The sequence below is a fragment of the Phocoena phocoena genome, chromosome 14, assembly GCF_963924675.1.
Source record: "Phocoena phocoena chromosome 14, mPhoPho1.1, whole genome shotgun sequence".
In the NCBI taxonomy this organism is placed as follows: domain Eukaryota; kingdom Metazoa; phylum Chordata; class Mammalia; order Artiodactyla; family Phocoenidae; genus Phocoena; species Phocoena phocoena.
The window spans coordinates 70,841,639-70,859,592 of NC_089232.1; the positions used below are offsets into that span (position 1 = coordinate 70,841,639).

A 17,954-nucleotide genomic window follows, 5' to 3' on the forward strand; every position below is an offset into this window, starting at 1 on the left:
GCCCAGAGATGGAGAGTGACCTGTCTAAGGCCACACAGCTAGTTGTGGCAGCCAGCGGCTAGAATGTCCATTTCTAGATTCCCATTTCAGTGCTCTTGCTACTATTTCACACTGCTACCGCCATCTTGGCCAAAGCCATTAGTCTCCTGTGATTGGGGGCTGAGTGTCCAGGGGCGCAGCAGTGCCGTTGGTGGTTGATGCAAGAAACCTGTGGGGCCGTCCCATTGCCTCCCGCTTAGTTAGATTGAAACACAGGTTTTTCTTCTGTTTTAAATTTTTCCTAGTTCTTGGACCAATATTCTTCCTGTTTTCCCATTCTGGCTCATACAGTGTCCTCTCTCACAGAAGCTTTGTGTCTTGATGCTGCAAGGGCCCAGCCCTGGGCTGGTGCACACGGATTGGTGCAGGCACACAGAAAAGTCCCTTTTTCTCCCAATGCCCTGTGCGTAAAGGGTGACAGCCTGCCATTCCCCTCATGACTTGCGGGTTGTTGAACCTAAGGTTGTGCTGCTGCCAGCTGAGGGCCCTGCTGGAAGCTGTCTGGGCAAGAATGGCGAGAGGCATTCCTATCAGGAATCGGTGACAAGCACAGCTTGGGGGCAGATAGGTGGGCATGGCAGCCTCTGGGGCCTGGGATCAAACTCTGAACCCTTTCCTTTTACTGAACAGTCACGTCTAGCCCTTTTCTCTCTGCCAGGGCCCCTGGACCACATGAGTTTCCCATGTGCTTTGCTGCCCATGAAGGGAGCAAATCAGAAATTGTCCCCACTGGAGCCCAAGAGGCTGAACCCTTGATTGCTGGTGTCCTTTGGGCGCTGCTAAGAAAAACTCCAAAAGATTAGGAAACAGAAAAAAAAGATAGAAAAATAAGTAAATCAAGAATAGCAATCTTAGCATCCCAGGAGAGCATGACCTTGACATGGAGGCAGTGCCTTGGATGCAGCTTTGGGACTAGATGGGGAGGGAGAGGTGACTCCCAAGGTCCGTTTGGGAGCCCGAGATAGAATGCAGGAGGCCCCAGCTTTCAGTGGGCTGTGTTCCAGAAGTTTCTGAGTCACTTGTTTGGGACTAATGTGACTTTATATATATATATATATATATATATATATTTTTTTTTTTTTTAACAATTAAAAAAAATATTTATTTATTTAGGCTGCACCAGGTCTTAGTTGCAGCATGCAGGATCTTTAGTTGTGGCATGCATGTGGGATCTGGTTCCCCCACCAGGGATCAAACTTGGGCCCCCTGCATTGGGAGCGTGGAGTCTTACCCACTGGACCATCAGGGAAGTCCCATCATGTGACTTTTTGAAAGGTGCCTGGGTTCCCAGGCCCACTCACCAAAGTCTTAAGTCACAGTGTCCCTGCATTTGGTCTCTCAGAATACGGTGGAACTCTGAGCCCCCTGTGGCCCCGTGTTGTCATGGAGAGAGCACCTAGACCCCCCCCCCCACCCCCGGCCATGGAATGAAGCTCGCTCACCTGCCTGCAGCTCCCCTGGTCCCCTGTTACCTCCCGGCATGGGGCACCATCAGGGATAGGAGTGGGCAGGGGCTGGAGGACAGGGATATGAGAACCGGCAACCAGACCCCCTCTCCCCCCACAATCAGAGTAGCACCAGCCCCCGGCACCTCCTTGCTTTGCTTTCTTCTGCCCATAGACTCCCTTTTTCTTTCTCTTCTCCCGTCACCTGTTGGCTCCAGCCAGAGACCCCCTTCTGGGCTGGTGGGGGGATGAATCCAGTTTCCCAGTTAGAAGCAGACACTGGATTTCTGGGGGTTTGTGAGTGCTGCTGTCACCGGCAGCACTGAAGGAACCTTTCCAGTGCCCAAGTCTTCTTCCTCTGCACCCTTCATCCCCTGAAACCCGTATTTGGCTCTGTGGGAGAAAGACAGAAGGACACAGGGGCCTCAGGGTAGCCTGAAGTATCAGAGACAAGCCACACAGCCTGCGTTGCCTGGGTTCTTCTCTTGGGAGGTAGGCAGGTCGGGGTTCCCACTGAACAGCAGATGGAGTCCGGAGCTGTGAGATGGGGCGATGCTGGGGCTTCGTTTATCAGTGAATGGGTGGCTCTAACTGAGCAACAGGTACGCCTCGCAGCCTTTGGGGTCTGGGACTGAAGGGCGTCAGATCATGTCGGAGGCTGTGGTGGAGGAGAGCGCGGCATGGGGTTGGAGGGAGGGAGGAGCAAGCAGGCCTTTCCCACATCCCTCCCCTTGCCTGGCTCCTGGCCCAGCTTGCCTTTTACTCACCCTGAGCCACCCAAGGGGTGAGCTGATGAAGCAGGAGCGGGTGGAGGGCAGGACCAGGTAGCTGCTGATGGGGGAGGATGAAGGGGGAGATGGGAGTGGGGAGAAAATGCAGCCGAGGTAGGGAACATTCCTGCGGCCCGTGGCTGCTCCCAAGACCCTCACATGTGCCTCACAGACACCTGTTAGCTTCTGACAGGGTCCTTAAAGGAATGAGACTGTGGCAAGTTAGGAGCGAGGAACCCCTGAAAAATATTTTATAGCTTTATTTCACAGCAGAAAGGCTATTTAGGGGCAAAACTCTCTCTTGGAGTTACTAGCCTGTTAAGACCTTTATTCACAAATGAGAACATGATAGAGCAGTGGATGTGTGATTCCTTTCACACCTACAAATCACAGAGCAAATCATTCGCCCGGTGAATGAACATTCGGCTCCGGGGGGCTTCAGCGGGGAGGGTGTGAGGAAGCTGATGCTTCAGATGCCCTGTCCGTAGGCTGGAGCTAAAGTTCATACACATCGTCTCAATTAATCCTGGGTGTTACTGGCTCCATTTTACAGATGAGGAAACTGAGACTCAGGAGGACGAGAGAAGACAGAGGGGCTGGATAACTAGGGAGGGGTCACTGGTGAGTGAGATGGTGGGTGTGAGGGGCAGGGGGCTTCCCTGAAAGCCTCTTTTTCTCTGGAAGCTGGCATCTGGGCCTCCTTCCTGCATCTGTGGCTGCCCCCAGATGCCTTTGCTATAAGCAGTGTTGAAGAATAGTGCCAAGAGGTGGGAGGACCTAAAATATCATAGGAAGCGCCCCTCTGTTTCACCCTGGGAATTGGTTGCAAGGGCAGGGAGAAGCCTGTGACAGAATGTTCCTGTTGGGAATGTGGCCAGGAGTGTATGAGAAGTGAGTGGGGGAAGCAGGAACGGGAGCTGGGCGGGGAGGCAGCAGCCTGGGGCTCTGAGCAGCTGATGCGTGTGTGCAGGACACAGGCTGGGAGGCGGCAAAGCCAACCCGGTTCTTGGTCCTTTGGCCCTAGGCTCTGCCCCCTGTCCCACAGATGGCTCATCCTCTACAAAAAGCGTGCAGATGGGTATCACGTAGGAACCGGGATAATAAGGAAATGCACAGAAGGGGACCAGGAGGCCATCGAATCCAGCTGCACGTGGGGGAAGAATAGTCAATTATTGAACATGTAAACAACTTTGCAGAAAGTTCCCCCCTCAATGCTTCCCCTGGTCACATTTCTCTGGGGCCTTTTCTGATCCTTTTCTGTGTGTAAACAGGGTGTTTCCAGTCTGGCGTCATCGTGCAAATGCATTTTAGGTCCCACCTTTCACCCACGTGATTTCACTGACATTTTGCCATGCACATCGGAGTCCTCGTGTTTATTATTTTAAATCAACACTTTGTCATCAGCCGGGTTTTTCTGGAGAGAGCCGCGTCAGTGGGGCCAGGGCCAGGCACCAGTCTCCATGCCAAAGTCTGGTGAAATCTCCAAGAGGCAGAATTGCTAGGACTCCAGGTTATTCTGCAATTTCTTCATCAACGTGCAGTGAATCCCAGTAGGGTGCTCCAACCCCGAATAAACCTTCAGCCAACCCCCAGCTGTCCCCTCATGAACATATGCACTCGTGATGATCTACTTTACCGCGGGTACAGTCCTGACCGACACTCAGACCTGTGAGCTCAGAGATAACCCCTAGGTGGAAACCCAGCGAACATGGGGATGGACAAGGTACTCAGTTTACTGAACTCTTGCTGTATTTCAGTCAAGTATTTTCCAGCAAGAGGTAGAAAGTATTTTCTTTTTACAGATGGGGAAACTGAAATGTGTGATGAGTGAAATGGCTTGTCCGGAGCCACATAGCTAGAAGGGAGAGGAGCAGGGTTCGAATATAGGTCAGTGGGATTCCAGAGTTCCTTCTCTTCTGCAGTCATAAAAGATCTTCCGTAATAGTCTGTTGAGATACAGTTCCAACAGGATTGGGTCTTTAGTTTCTCCACCCACAACCATGAGAAGGAACGACATGGGGGTTGAGGAGGTGTTTCTAGCGGCAGAAGTATTGCCCCTGATCAAGGAGCAGAGCTGTCTGGGGGTTCAGTGTTGCAGCCGACATTCCTTATGCACCTTTAGGAGGCATTGTTACATTACAGGACATTGTAGTAACCAATATCTGTAATCATGACGCCCACTTCAAGAGAATATTAAATTACAGTCAGTATAAAGTGAGGTCTAATACTGCATTCTAAAAACGTTTTCGTCAGAAATGGATAAGAACACATTTGGACAAATAAGGATTACGTTTTGGCTCTCTAGGAAGTTCACTAATGTGGGTTGGCCCGTTTCTCAGTGGCATTACTGCACATGTTTCCTTCATTTACCCTGTTTCAGTGATCCATGGTTATATAACATATAACCTCAAAATTTAAAGCAATAACAACTGTTCTTGGCTTAAAACAGTAACAGTTTATCTCATGATTCTCTGGGTTGACTGTGTTCAGCTGGACGCTTCTCTGCCTCACGTGGCAGTGGCCGAGGTCACTCACTTGGCTGCCTGGACTATTTCATTCATTGCCGGCATTCAGCTGACAGCTTTGTTGGCAAGCTCTAAGAAGGCCTTACTCACATGTCTGAAGCCGTTGAGCTTCTCCAGTGACCCCTCCAAGTGGTTAGCTTGGGCTTCCTCACAGCATGGTGGTGTCTGGGAGACAGTGGTAGCTATCAGAGGTTTTAAAGGCTAGACCCATCACTATTGGTCAAAGCACATCACAGGGGTAACCCAGGTGCAAGATTAGGGGAAATTGATTCTACGCCTTGACATGAGGGAGATGTGTACATACAGGGAAGGAAGGAATGGAGGGCAGCCATCTTCTGAGGCTGTTTACTAAACCAGGTGGCACGTGGTGGATGTTGGGGAGAAGAGATGAAGAGAGCCATGAGTCTGGGTGGGGTACCACAGGGTGCCTCAGAAGTGAGAAATGTGGTCCACTGTATAGTTGGCTGTATAGTCAGCCCTCTGTATCTGTGAATGTGAAACCTGCAGATATGGAGGGCCAACTGTCTTCGTTGTACTATGCCATTTTATATATGCCATTGCTATCCACGGAGGCCCCTAGAACCAGTCTTCTGCAGATACTGAGAGATGACTGTATGTAACTTTTTGAAGGTATTGGTTCTCTATGAAAGCCAATACATCATTTCTAAGATTTTTCAGAAAGTTAGAAACTGCATCGCACGTGAAAAGATGATGGCTCGTGGTTCACCTGCGTGGGCTTTGCCTTACCTTACCTTCAGAAGAAGAATTTTTTTCTTAACTTTTCCAACACGCATACCCTTTCTGTCCAGGGTACTGCACTAGGTTACGGGGAGGCACACCTGTCTCTAGTCACGACCCCAGCACCAGTGCCGGCCCTTTCTGTCCACATGTCAGCTAGATGGGCAGCCTGGCTCTGACGTTTGTATTCCTTTCCCAGGAGGTGGGAATTTGCCAGTGTGCGTCCTTCAGAAACATGTCGAATTTGTCTTCCTAGCAGGTGGTTGTTTGCCTCAAGGAGAGTAAGACCAATAGTACAGGCCCTCTGCAGCCCCTTGCAGTGCCTTGGTCCTGACGGTCACTCTATAAATGTTTGTTGAATAAATACCTTCCTGCTTTGCTTTTATCTTTACTTCCTTCCTCATCAACTCTGGTTGACAGTTTGATAAATTTTTGGTTAGATCCAGGCTAGGGAAATGTTCTGGTACTAACCTAAGTGATTTGAGAATGATGTTTTTAAAGCAAGACTTATATAACTCTTCAAGAGTGCTAATCAGTACTCCTTTGCCACTTGTTGTTTTTTTTTTTTTTTTTTTTTTGCGGTATGTGGGCCTCTCACTGCCGTGGCCTCTCCCGTTGCGGAGCACAGGCTCTGGACGTGCAGGCCCAGCGGCCATGGCTCACGGACCCAGCTGCTCCGCGGCATGTGGGATCCTCCCGGACCGGGGCACGAACCCGTGTCCCCTGCATCGGCAGGCGGACTCTCAATCACTGCGCCACCAGGGAAGCCCTGCAATCATCATTTTTAATGGCTGCATAACATGATGTTGGCTAAATGTACCATAATTAACTGTTCCTTTTCTGTAGGGCATTTGGTTACTCTTAATTTATTAATTTTATGTATTTATCATCTTATTATTATTTATCATCTTCTTATTATTATTTGTATGTAATACTAGCAGGCCCATTGCCTCTCTCCTGTCCCCTCCTGGTGATTTTGTATCTAATGCTCCTTCCTTCCTCTGATCACGTTTTCAGCTGTTTCTCCCAGCAAAATTCCACTTTGGTTCCAAAGAAATTTGCTTTGATTAGTAATGAAACCTTGTCTTCCCCTTTCCCGTTCCTCTCTTCAAGAGCACTTTCTTTGTTGTAAACAGAAAAGAAAATGACACGTTTCAGAAGAAATCCCACCCCACGCTTTACCCCCATTCAAAACCCCAGCGTAAGCAGACTGGATTTGAACTCTTGCAGGATTTCCGTGGTTGTGGGTTGTGTTCCGTGTCATTTTAGGACCGGTCCCCATGAAATGTAACTTGGGGCCAGCTGAGTCAGAGCTGGCAGCATCAGGCTAGGCAACCACCTTTCCAGGCCAGAGTTGGCCCTAGGTGGGCTCCTTGGCTGCCCCTGGAAGGCTGAGTTTTTCACCCAAGGGAACCGGCCCCTGGGGAATTGATCCCCCTGGGTTTCATTCTTAAGAGACTGACCCATAAGCCCAAGGCTTAGTCACCGACCTCCTGGTGGTAGGTGGCCCTTCCCACCCTCCCAGGAAGGGGAATACTCTGTTATTTGGCACAAATTTACTGCAAATTCCTAAGAAACCAAATCACTAATTTCCTGGAGGGGAATCTGAGCAAAGGGCATTGCCTGGTGCTGGGGGGCGGTCATCTTCCCAGGCTGGGGCTGGGAGCTGCCCCCTGCCGCCCCGGACTGGTTTCCCAGCACTGCGCGACGCTGTCAGCTAGACACAGCTTCCCCCAGATTGCCAGAAAAGGGCCACAGTTTCTCACTTGTCAGCGCTCTGTTTTTTAAACTCCTACGCGTGATTACGGTTTGTCTTTCATTGTGCGCTATTGAGCACTCTGAAAGACACATTAATCCCCCCTTCCCTAAATTGGGGTTGTAGTTGTGAATATTATATTGCCCATCTCTGGGGACAGATCTGGGACACTGCCTCTTTATTTCAGTAAAGGGCCCAATGTAGGTGGTTACTTTAGGGAACCACCATGTCCTATCCCTTCAGTGTCCCGTCTCAGACCAACTGACCTCTACATCTTAAACTAACGAAGGGGCCCCAGAAACCTGACCCGCGGGTGGGCTTTTCTGCTTCGGGAATCTGAGAGCCCTGGCTTCATAGTCATTGACTTGGTTTACTTCCTGGCTCCCCCCACTTACCAGCTGGGGGATCCTGTGTACATTATTCAATCTAAGTCTAGTTTCTGGTCTGTGAAGTGGCCTAATAACACCTCCTTCGCTGGGTTAGGATAGGGATGAAACACATACTAGCGATGAAAACATGTCCTTTTGGTTGGTGCAGGGCCGGATACACAGCTGGTGCTAGAAAAATGCTTGTTGCTTTGGCTGTCGCTGTCATTAGTATTAGTGGCTCTGATGGAGAGGAATTTTTAAAAAGCTGGGGCCAGCCGCAAGGGAGGGAAGAGCAGCTCCATGCTCTGGATGTCTGGAGGGCACCTGGATTGGGTCATCAGACACTCATCACCCCATTATTTATTTATTTTTTTGCTGGGCCACCATTTTTCTTGTTGTTGTCTTAGAAATGAGACATGCTTTTCAGTTGAAGTTCCCTATGAGGACAAACAATTCTGTACTTTTGATGCAGCGTTGTTGGTTTGCATCACAGCTGTGGCTTTTCACTTAATATCTTTTTCCTTTATTCTTTCTTTTTGGAGGAATCAGTTAAGATTAGTAGCAGGAGACGTAGAAAAAGGACTTGAGGACACGGGGAGGGGGAAGGGTAAGCTGGGACGAGGTGAGAGAGTGGCATGGACATATGTACACTACCAAATGTAAAATAGATAGCTAGTGGGGAAGCAGCCGCATAGCGCAGGGCGATCAGCTCAGTGCTTTGTGACCACCTACAGGGGTGGGATAGGGAGGGTGGGAGGGAGATGCAAGAGGGAGGGGATATGGGGATATATGTATACATATAGCTGATTCACTTTGTTATACAGCAGAAACTAACACAACATTGTAAAGCAATTATACTCCAATAAAGATGTTTAAAAAAAAATTTAGTGGCAAGTGGGGGAGACAGTGAAGGAAGTCTCTGGAATGATTTGGACTGGAGGAGTGTCAAACCTGTTCTTCCATTAGGTTGAATGCTTGAGCTGTGTGGAGCTTGTTTCCTTTATTGCGAATAAAGGGGACACAGGGCTGTGGGGTGTCCCCGTTGCTCCTGGGTGGCCTCATTTTGTTCGTTTTCACGCACACCTCATGGCACTTATCACTGGATTTAGCGGTAGAAAAGATCATGGAGCTCACAGTTCAATTTACAGGGCTAATAAAGTGCCCAGGGTCAGAGAGTGAAGATGCAGTGTGGCTGGTGTCAAGTCCAAGCCTTCTAGGTCCAAATGCAGTGCAAGTCCTCTAATCTGATGAGACTGAGATAGGTGGTTGGCCAGTTAATGCAAAAAGTTAAATTATTGTGATAGTGGTCACATAACTGTGTGTCAGAACACATAATTATACACCAAAGAGAGTGAATTTTACTGTATGTGAAAAAAAGGGAGTAAAAACAAAGCTAGATGGTGGTAAGCACCGGTGGTCATTGGATGACCTTGACACATTGTGTGTGTAAGAGCCATGATGCCTTAGACACTGTGGGGCGAGGGGGGGTTTGGATGGGGCACAAAGAACATTCTGAGGTGAAGGAAGCGTTCCCTGTGGTGATTGTGGATGTAGTCACACAGCTGTGTGAATTTGTCAACACTCATCAAAATGTACATTTTATTATCTACTATTATTATTATTAGGCCATACCACGTGGCTTGGGGGATCTCAGTTCCCCAACCAGGGATTGAACTCCGGCCCCCTGCGGTGGAAATGCAGAGTCCTAACCACTGGACTGCCAGGGAATTCCCAAAATACACATTTTACACGGGTGCTCTTTATTGTATGCAAACTATAACTCAACAAAGTAGATTTTTAAAAGTCAGTAGAATCCAGCAATCACAAAAAATTGCACATAAATATATACATTTATATGCATTAAAATAGCTTATTTCAGTGGAAAACATTTAGCTGCTCAGCTTTTATGGAAAGGAAAAATCTTTCCTTCACATCTGGGTGCTCTTGTTGGTGTTCCTTGAGGCCTTTTGTAGCTAAGATGTGTCCTCTGTAATTTCTAGTTTCCTTAAAGTGGAGGGAGGATTAAAAGTCACTTGGAACTAATCTAGGTGCAGAATCCTAGATTTTTATGACTTTTTTTTTTTGGCTAAATTTTTGCCGTTTTGCCCGCGTCTAATTCAGCAGCAGTTTCTATTAGCTACTTACATTCATTCAGGAACTTCCAAAATGTTCACTTTACTTTTCTTAGAAATAACAGCTGTCTTTCATACTCATATTTTATCTGTTTAGGTTCTTCAGTAAGTTATGTAAATATAATACCAAAAAACAACTGACATAAGCAGGTTTGGGACTAAACACAACTGACTTTTGGGAGACACTCCAGAAGTCGGAGCAGATGTGCAGGAAAGTTTTGGAGAGGATCCTGCCAGCTGTGCGTGTAAGGTCAGCAGGTTTTACAGGGGGTGGATAAGCTTCAGGTGGTCCTTTGCTCCTGGCCCTCCTACTGGAGCCCCATCCTGCCCCCTCTTAACATCTGGTCCTGGTTCTAGTTTATCCAGAGGAAGTGCACACGTCTGCCTCTTGTTCTCTACCCAGCAGCCCTCCTAGTATTTGAGTTCAGCCATCTTGCTCTCTCTCTGTCTCCTCTTCAGCCTAACCCATTGAACTTTTTCAAGAAGTCCTCAGGTGACATTTCCGGACCTTACATCATGCTAGCACTTCTCTTTGGCTGCAAACTGAAACGTGGTGCTTGGGGTGCCTTCTCCCCTTTTTTTTTTTTTTTTTGCGGTACGCCGGCCTCTCACTGCTGTGGCCTCTCCCGTTGCGGAGCACAGGCTCCGGAAGTGCAGGCTCAGCGGCCATGGCTCACGGGCCCAGCCGCTCTGTGGCATGTGGGATCCTCCCGGACCGGGGCATGAACCCGCGTCCACTGCATCGGCAGGCAGACTCTCACTGCGCCACCAGGGAAGTCCACCTTCTTCCGTTTTACACGCATTTCCCCCTGCCTGCTCTAAGAACCCTGCCCATCTTGCCTTGTCGCAGGACACAAATGCTAGAGGTAAAATTCTACAGCTGTAATTTGAGGTTTGGTGGGGAGGATGGTCTCCACTCCTGGAAAATTTAGGCATCAGGTCTTAATAAAAGAAGTGTAGTCCACGTGAAAATTGAAGTTAACATAGAGGAGCCCACTGCTGCTTAGATGGCAGGACAGCTCTCCAGAGACTGACGGAATGTTCCCGGCCTGGCAGGGTGTGCTGTTTAAGGGATTGGGGCGGCTGAGGAACTGTTTGTTCCCAGGGACCGTTCCGCTGGAACTGCTGCTCGGGGCTGGAGGTATGTTTGCCTCCCTGGGCTGCCCTCTGACCACGGCCGTGTCCCTCTGCAGCCTGCACGCCCCCTATACCTCGCCCTTTCCCACTGCTTCTCTGTTCCTGTCGCCCTGCCAGAGCAGTAAAGATCAGCACGATGATCAGGTTACCCAGGATCTGAGCCGTCCTCTTCTTTGTCTGCCCTCTTCTTTTCCTACAGGGATACTGTGTGTGTTGTTGATTACTTAGGATGTATAATTGCATGCGTGTGCCTGTTGATGGACATCTATTGTCCTTCTGTCTACAAATTTATCTTTTCACTCAGCCAAACACATATGGTCTGGACACATGTTTACACAAGTTCCTGGGGATACAGAGACAGTAACCTCAGGTCCTGCCTACAAGGGAGGCCCAGCTTGGTTTAAAAAAAATAAATATTTATTTTTGGCTGCATTGGGTCTTCGCTGCTGCGCACGGGCTTCCTCTAGTTGCGGTGAGCCAGGGCTACTCTTTGTTGCAGTGCACAGGCTTCTCATTGTGGTGGCTTCTCTTGTTGCGGAACACGGGCTCTAAGTGCGTGGGCTTCTGTAGTTGTGGCTTGCTGGCTCTAGAACGCAGGCTCAGTAGTTGCAGTGCACGGGCTTATTTGCTCTGCGGCATGTGGGATCTACCTGGACCAGGGCTCGAACCCGTGTCCCTTGCATTGGCAGGATGATTCTTTTTTTTGAAGGCGGATTCTTAATTACTGTGCCACTAGGGAAGTCCTGGTTTATTTACTTTCTTTAAAAAAAATAAAAAAAGCATCGTCTGGATATGGACCTGGCGCAGAGCAGTTCCTCCATAAATAGTTGTTGAATGTTGATGCGTGAATTTTTAGTAAGCTGAATCGCATGAAATGGCCAATATCCAACCACTTTCAATGTGCAAACAATGGCAATTTCATTTCATATGGTTCTGTTTAATATAAAAGTAATAGATGTGCTCACTGTGGAAAGCCTGGGAAATACTAAGTAGTACGGGAAAATATTACCCATAATATTATCTTTCAAGGATACCTACTGTTAACATTGGGTCCCTTTTTACAGATAGATAGATGTGACGATTGATTTTTCTTCTATATCATGTGTTGTGCTTATTGTAAGAAATAATTCAACCGAGGCAGAAGTACGAAGCATAAAAGTAAAAGCCGCCCTTTCCTCTGCCGCCCCCCCCCCCCCACCGTAGGCAGCCGTTGCCAAGTGTGTGGTGGGTATACTTCCAGAAAGCATTCTGTGAATTTGCATTTTTACGTGATATATGTACATTTAGGATTGAGAGGTTATGTATGTAAGTTTCGGCAGATCAGCGAAGCAAACCTGTCAGCGCTAACGTCCACACATTCCGGTAGCTGGTGTCCCCATGAACTGAAGCCCTTCCCTCCTTCAGCCAGGGGCCCCCACATGGGGTCCACTCTGGTGGCCCCTCGCGTGCACCTGCAGCCGCTCCTGTAGCTGAGGAAGCGCCGTAGTATCCACGTACCCGCCGAGTGCTGACATCCTTTGTGTTTGTGACTTTGCCCGTTTTATCACCAACTCTTCAGTGAACAGGAGTTGAGCTCAAACTCTGCCCCTGTGGGTGCAGGTCTCAGGAAAACCATTTGATGTTGCTGAGCTTGGTTTCCTCCTCAGTAAGTGAGGAGAATAGAGGGTGGGAGCCCCGTGAGCACGAGCCAGCCGCCAGGCCGGATGCTGGGCTCCAGCGGCTGGATCTGCCTCTTCCAGCTCTGAGATCTTGGTCACCTTGCTTAGTCCTCTCTGGGCCTTCGTTACTAAATCTCTCAGCGAGCTAATAAAGCTCTTAGAATAGTGCTCGCTTCCTGATCTTACCGTGCTGGTGATACGCGCTAGCTCCTCCAGGGTTGTGGCCAAGGTTGTAATGAGAGGATGAGTGGAAGCACTTTGTAAACCACAAAGCCCCATTCAGATGCAGGTGTTACTATGATTATATGCTTATCTGTCACTATGTAAAACCCCAAACTCTATCCCTGTTGGGAGGTGCCAAACTGCATTGTGCTTGAGTGGTATTTACAGATCTGGAGGGCTTGGGGTTTGCACCTAAGAGGATCTTGTTCCTGCTGCTTGCTGCCCCTGCTGCCCATACTGCTTATGCCAGGAGGGGTGGCCTCGGAGATATTACTGAGCGTTTCCAGAGGGGATGCTGAGGCCCAGAGGGGAAGTGACTTGCCTGAGGCCCCACAGACAGTCTCAGTGCCTCTGTCTGTAGCCTTGGTCTCCTGGCCCCTAGGCCAGTACTCTTCTGACCCCTCAAAGAGGGAACTCTGTGCTCCACTGTGCCCCACTGTGTGCTGGGGCAGGGACCCGTGACAGGAGCAGGAAGCAGGAAGGAGATGGAGAGTCTGTTCCTGAGTAGCCAGAGTGGCTCTGCTTCGGGAACTTACGTGGAGGTGGGAGCATCCAAGGCGGGTGGCTGGGAGGGGTGGGTGGGCATTGCAGGCAGGTGACATTGGGGTAATGGAGTGGAAGGAGTGAGTGAGGGGCCACTGGGGTGGTAGGAGGAAGTTGTTCAGGTAGGAGGCTGTTGAGTGGGGTTGTGTGGGGAGAATGAGAGGTGGAGATGGAAGGAGCGCACGTCACCTGGTGTGGGCGTGTTGGAAGGGATGGTGTGGAGTTCTGGGCCATTGAAAGACTTTCCAGTGTAAAACTGGGATGGCCTCAGGCTTCATGTCTTCTGCTGGTGAGCTGCTCTTGGTTGCGTGGTCCATTTTGCTTTTGTTCTTCTAATTTTGGGAATTCTGTTTGCTTTCTTGGGGCCTCCCACACCTTACCAGGCCAGGGTTCTCTCCCCAGAGACCTGGATCCAAGAGCTGAGTAGCTTCCTGGAACATGATTGCCTACTCCTGCCCCCCTGGTTTTAAAAGAAGGAAGTCGGAAGCTGGAATGGTTTTTTTCCAACTCTTGAGAGCTACATTGAGAGACTGGTCTGAGAGTGAAGATCCTTGGAGGATATTTCCTCTGGCTCAGTATAATTGACTTAACCTGCTGTGTGTCTCATTTTTCCCTTTGGAGAAAGGAGAGATGCTGCCTGACTCACTCTTTCCTAAAATACTGTGTGCTCAGCTTCTTCCTCAGCAAAGTCTCGCATAGGCGCATTTTGACATAACATCGCTCTTACTCCCATCACAGGGTCCAATAGCTTTCTTTCTCTTGGGTCTGAGGGTGGGACTCATCCCAAAATGACTTGACAGGATGTCCGCAAGCTCTCAAGGAGCCACTGTGACAGACAAGACCTGTGACAGTACAGAGAAAAGGCATCATTCTGTCTTGCTTGGGAAAGTTCTCACGGAGGAGGCAGTACTGAGGTGTGCCATGAAGGGGAAATTAGATTTTGAGCCCTGGATTGGTGAGGGGCAGAGACAGTTGCTGGTGGGCAGTGGTGTGAGGATGCATACACACACACACACACACACACACACACAGAACTTTTGACTGCAGAATTGGGTGTATGAGATAGTAAAAGAGAAGGCTGGAAGGCAGTTTGGGATCTCAAATGGATGACCTAGAAAGCTATTTGAGATTGCTTTGACTACATCCTGTAGGCAGTGCGAGCAGCAGAGTCCCAGAAGAAGAACAGAGAGAAGACAGAAAAAGCATTTTTCTAATAGTGAAAAAATTTCCAAATTTGATGAAAACTATAAATCCACAGTACAAGAAGCTCAAAATAACTCAAATAAATATAAAGAGTAAAAATAAAGAGAATCATACCAAGGCACATCATAATCAAGTTGCTTAATACTAGTAGTTAAGGAGAAACTCATAGAAACAACCAGAAAGAAAGAAAAAAAGACACATTACATAGAGGAACAGAGATAAGAATGATTGTAGATGTCTAGCCAGAAATTATTCAGGGCAGAAGACAATAGAACTGAAAAAGAGGTCAATCTATAATTCTATACCCAATGTCCTTCAAAAAATGAAAATGAAGTGAAGCCTTTTTTGTAGACAAATTAAAGTTGAGAGAATTCATCACCAGCTGACCTGCACCACAAAAAGTATTAATGAAAGTTTTTCAAGCAGAAGAAAAATGATACTAAATAGAAATTTGGACTGCACAGAAGAATGAAGAGGCCTCTAAATAGTAAATCTGTGGGAAAATGGAAGTTATTTTTTCTCATTTTTAATCTCTTTTTAAAAGACTGTCTAAAGCAAAAATATAAACGATGTACTGTGGAGTTTATAACATAGAAGAATAATGTATGACAACAATAGAACAAAAGACAGGAGGCAAGAAATGAAAATATACTGTTATACTATATGTAGAGTAATAATATTTGAAGTAGACTGTATTAAGTTGAAGATGCATATAGGCATACCTCATTTTATTGTGCTTTGCTTTATTGCAGTTCTCAGACATTGTGTGTTTTACAGATTGAAGGTTTGTGGCAACCCTACATTAAGCAAGTCTATTGGCACCATTTTCCTGGAGCATTTGCTCACTTTATGTCTCTGTGTCACATTTTGGTAACTTTTGCAATATACCAGGGCACCTGATTTAGGGGACTTGCTAAGGAATGATAATTAGGAACTTGTCTGGCTCCAAAGCTGTTGTTCATTGCATGGTGTCACTCTGCCTCCCGGGTAGGGGCTGGAGGAGGACTTGTTGACGAATGGCTCGAGGTTTACTGGTGTCCCTAGACAGCAGGCAGAGCACTGTGGGCTAGGGAAGTACTTGATAAGTATGGTCTGGGCAGTTGGCTCGCAGCTGCTGGCATTGCCACAAGGGGCTTCCCAGTAGAGATTGGGCAGAGGGACAGAAGAGGGACTGAGCCCTTCAGCTGGGAGCAGGGTCCTGGGATGGAGCTGCATCACCAGCCTTGCAGCCCGGCCGGCACGCAGTGGACTTGGGGAGAGCTGACGGGCAATGGGGGAGGGCCGTGGCAGCAGGAAAACAGTTGAGAGTCATATGGGGGGACAACGTGAGTTCACATTAGGATGAACTTTACAGGACAGCGCCAAGGGACACAGAATCGTATTTAAATAGTAAAATTCAGTAATCAGGTTACAGGACTGGTGGCATTGGAATCTCCTGGGTGGGGGAGGAGCGCTTTTCAGAATGCAGATTCCTGGCCCTCCTCCAAATATACTAAAGCAGAAGGTCTGAGGGTAGAACCTTAGAACAGGTTTAGGAGCCGTTGGTGCTTACCGCCTTCCCAGGTGCTGAGAAGACGTATTAAAGGAGATGAAGAGAGCTGGAGAATTGGGAACAAAGTGTTGTGGTGATTCTGGGAATTTATCGTACACCTAATCATAGCCAGCACTTACTAAGACTTGCTGTGTGCCCAGCACAGCACTGTGCCACGTGCGTTACATGCATCGTCTTCACAAATTCTCAAACCCACCCTGAGGTGGGGATCATGTCATTCTCATTTCATAGAGGAGGGAGCAAGCTTAGAGCAGTGATTACATCTCCCAAGGCCACAGCCAGGGGTGGTAGAATTGGAATTCAGGCCCAGTTTCTAACTGCTGTGTTTTACTGTCCCTGAGTGTTTACCTTACTGAGAGATGGCGTGTGTGTGTGTGTGTGTGTGTGTGTGTGTGTGTGTGTGTGTGTGTGTTAATTGGGAAGGGTAGGGACAGATGGTTCTCGGGCGCCCATAGAGGAAGGATGCCACAGGAAGTGTGGTGCCGGCCGTGAGCTGGGAGAGACTCGGATGCCCTTGTCGGCAGACCACTGGTGATGCTGATATGGGCCTCAGTCCTCCACTCAGGTGGGGAGAAGATCTGGTCTCTTATGTGTCAAAAGTGTAAGGCCGGGCTTCCCTGGTGGCGCAGTGGTTGAGAGTCCGCCTGCCGATGCAGAGGACACGGGTTCGTGCCCCGGTCCGGGAAGATCCCACATGGCACGGGGTGGCTGGGCCCATGAGCCATGGCCGCTGAGCCTGCGCGTCTGGAGCCTCTGCTCCACAACGGGAGAGGCCACAACAGTGAGAGGCCCGCGCAACGTAAACAAACAAAAAAAAAAGTGTAAGGCCGATTAGTGGGGAAATCAGGCAAAAACCAAAGGGAAATATTTTTAAAGTCGGGAACTTCTCCGGAAGCCAGGGGATGGTTTTAGAGCTCTTTTGGAAACCTGGGTTATGTGTGTTCCCAGGGTGAGAAAATCCCTGCCAGCTGGGTGGCCGGTCTCTGAGGGAAAGGACGAGGGTAGCACTCACGGGTGGACAAAGCATTTGAGGGAAGAGGAAGAAAACCAGGTCCAAAGGAGAACTTAGACCAAGTGAGCTGTGTGCATTGTTTGTAAGGGACCTCGAGGGCGATGGCGAGAGACCCTCTATGCCAGCAGCGATTACTCTGTGTGGAACCATCGCGACTGACTGCAGCCACCTTGCCCCTGCCTTTCCCCAGGGAAGGCTCATTAGTGAGAGGAGATGGTGATTCTGTGGGGATAACCCGAACCAGCTCCAGTTTACGAGAGGGTGCCTCCTTTGCACGTGTTGGCACTGAAGGATGAGTGACAGACGATTGGCTGGGCAGCTCTGGGCGGGGGCGTCTCCCTTCACTCCTGGTGGCTGTGATCCTGTGGTTCCAAATTCCCGCCCTTCACCGAGCAGAGCGGGAGGGCAGGGGCTGAGGCCCTCGGGTGCTGCGCCGGATCTTGTCTGAAGGCTGACGGAAGGTTTATCTTCGCAACTGGCCCTTTGAGAAGTCTGGCAGGAGGCGAGGTGTGTCCCGTAGAAACAGGTGCCCAGGGGAGGTTCTCAGCGGCTCTGGGGTGGGGCTCCCCACCACGGGGTGTTTACTGAGGGCCTCTGAGAGCAAGGAGGGAGTTTCCGTGAAGAGGAGTCTCTGTTTCTAAGGGTCCCCGGGGGCTTCCCTGGTGGCGCAGTGGTTAAGAATCTGCCTGCCAACGCAGGGGACACGGGTTCAAGCCCTGGTCCGGGAAGATCCCACATGCCGCGGAGCAACTAAGCCCGTGAGCCACAGCTACTGAAGCCCGCCCGCCTAGAGCCCGTGATCCGCAACAAGAGAAGCCACCGCAATGAGAAGCCCGCGCACCACAACAAAGAGT

General features: G+C 49.2%; 1 protein-coding gene across 4 annotated transcripts in view; it reads left to right on the forward strand.

Annotated features, from left to right (window-relative positions):
• ADCY3 (adenylate cyclase 3) overlaps positions 1-17,954 on the forward strand; it is an 80,243-nt gene that overhangs the window by 1,620 nt on the left and 60,669 nt on the right. The gene's annotated exons all lie outside the window — the stretch shown is intronic.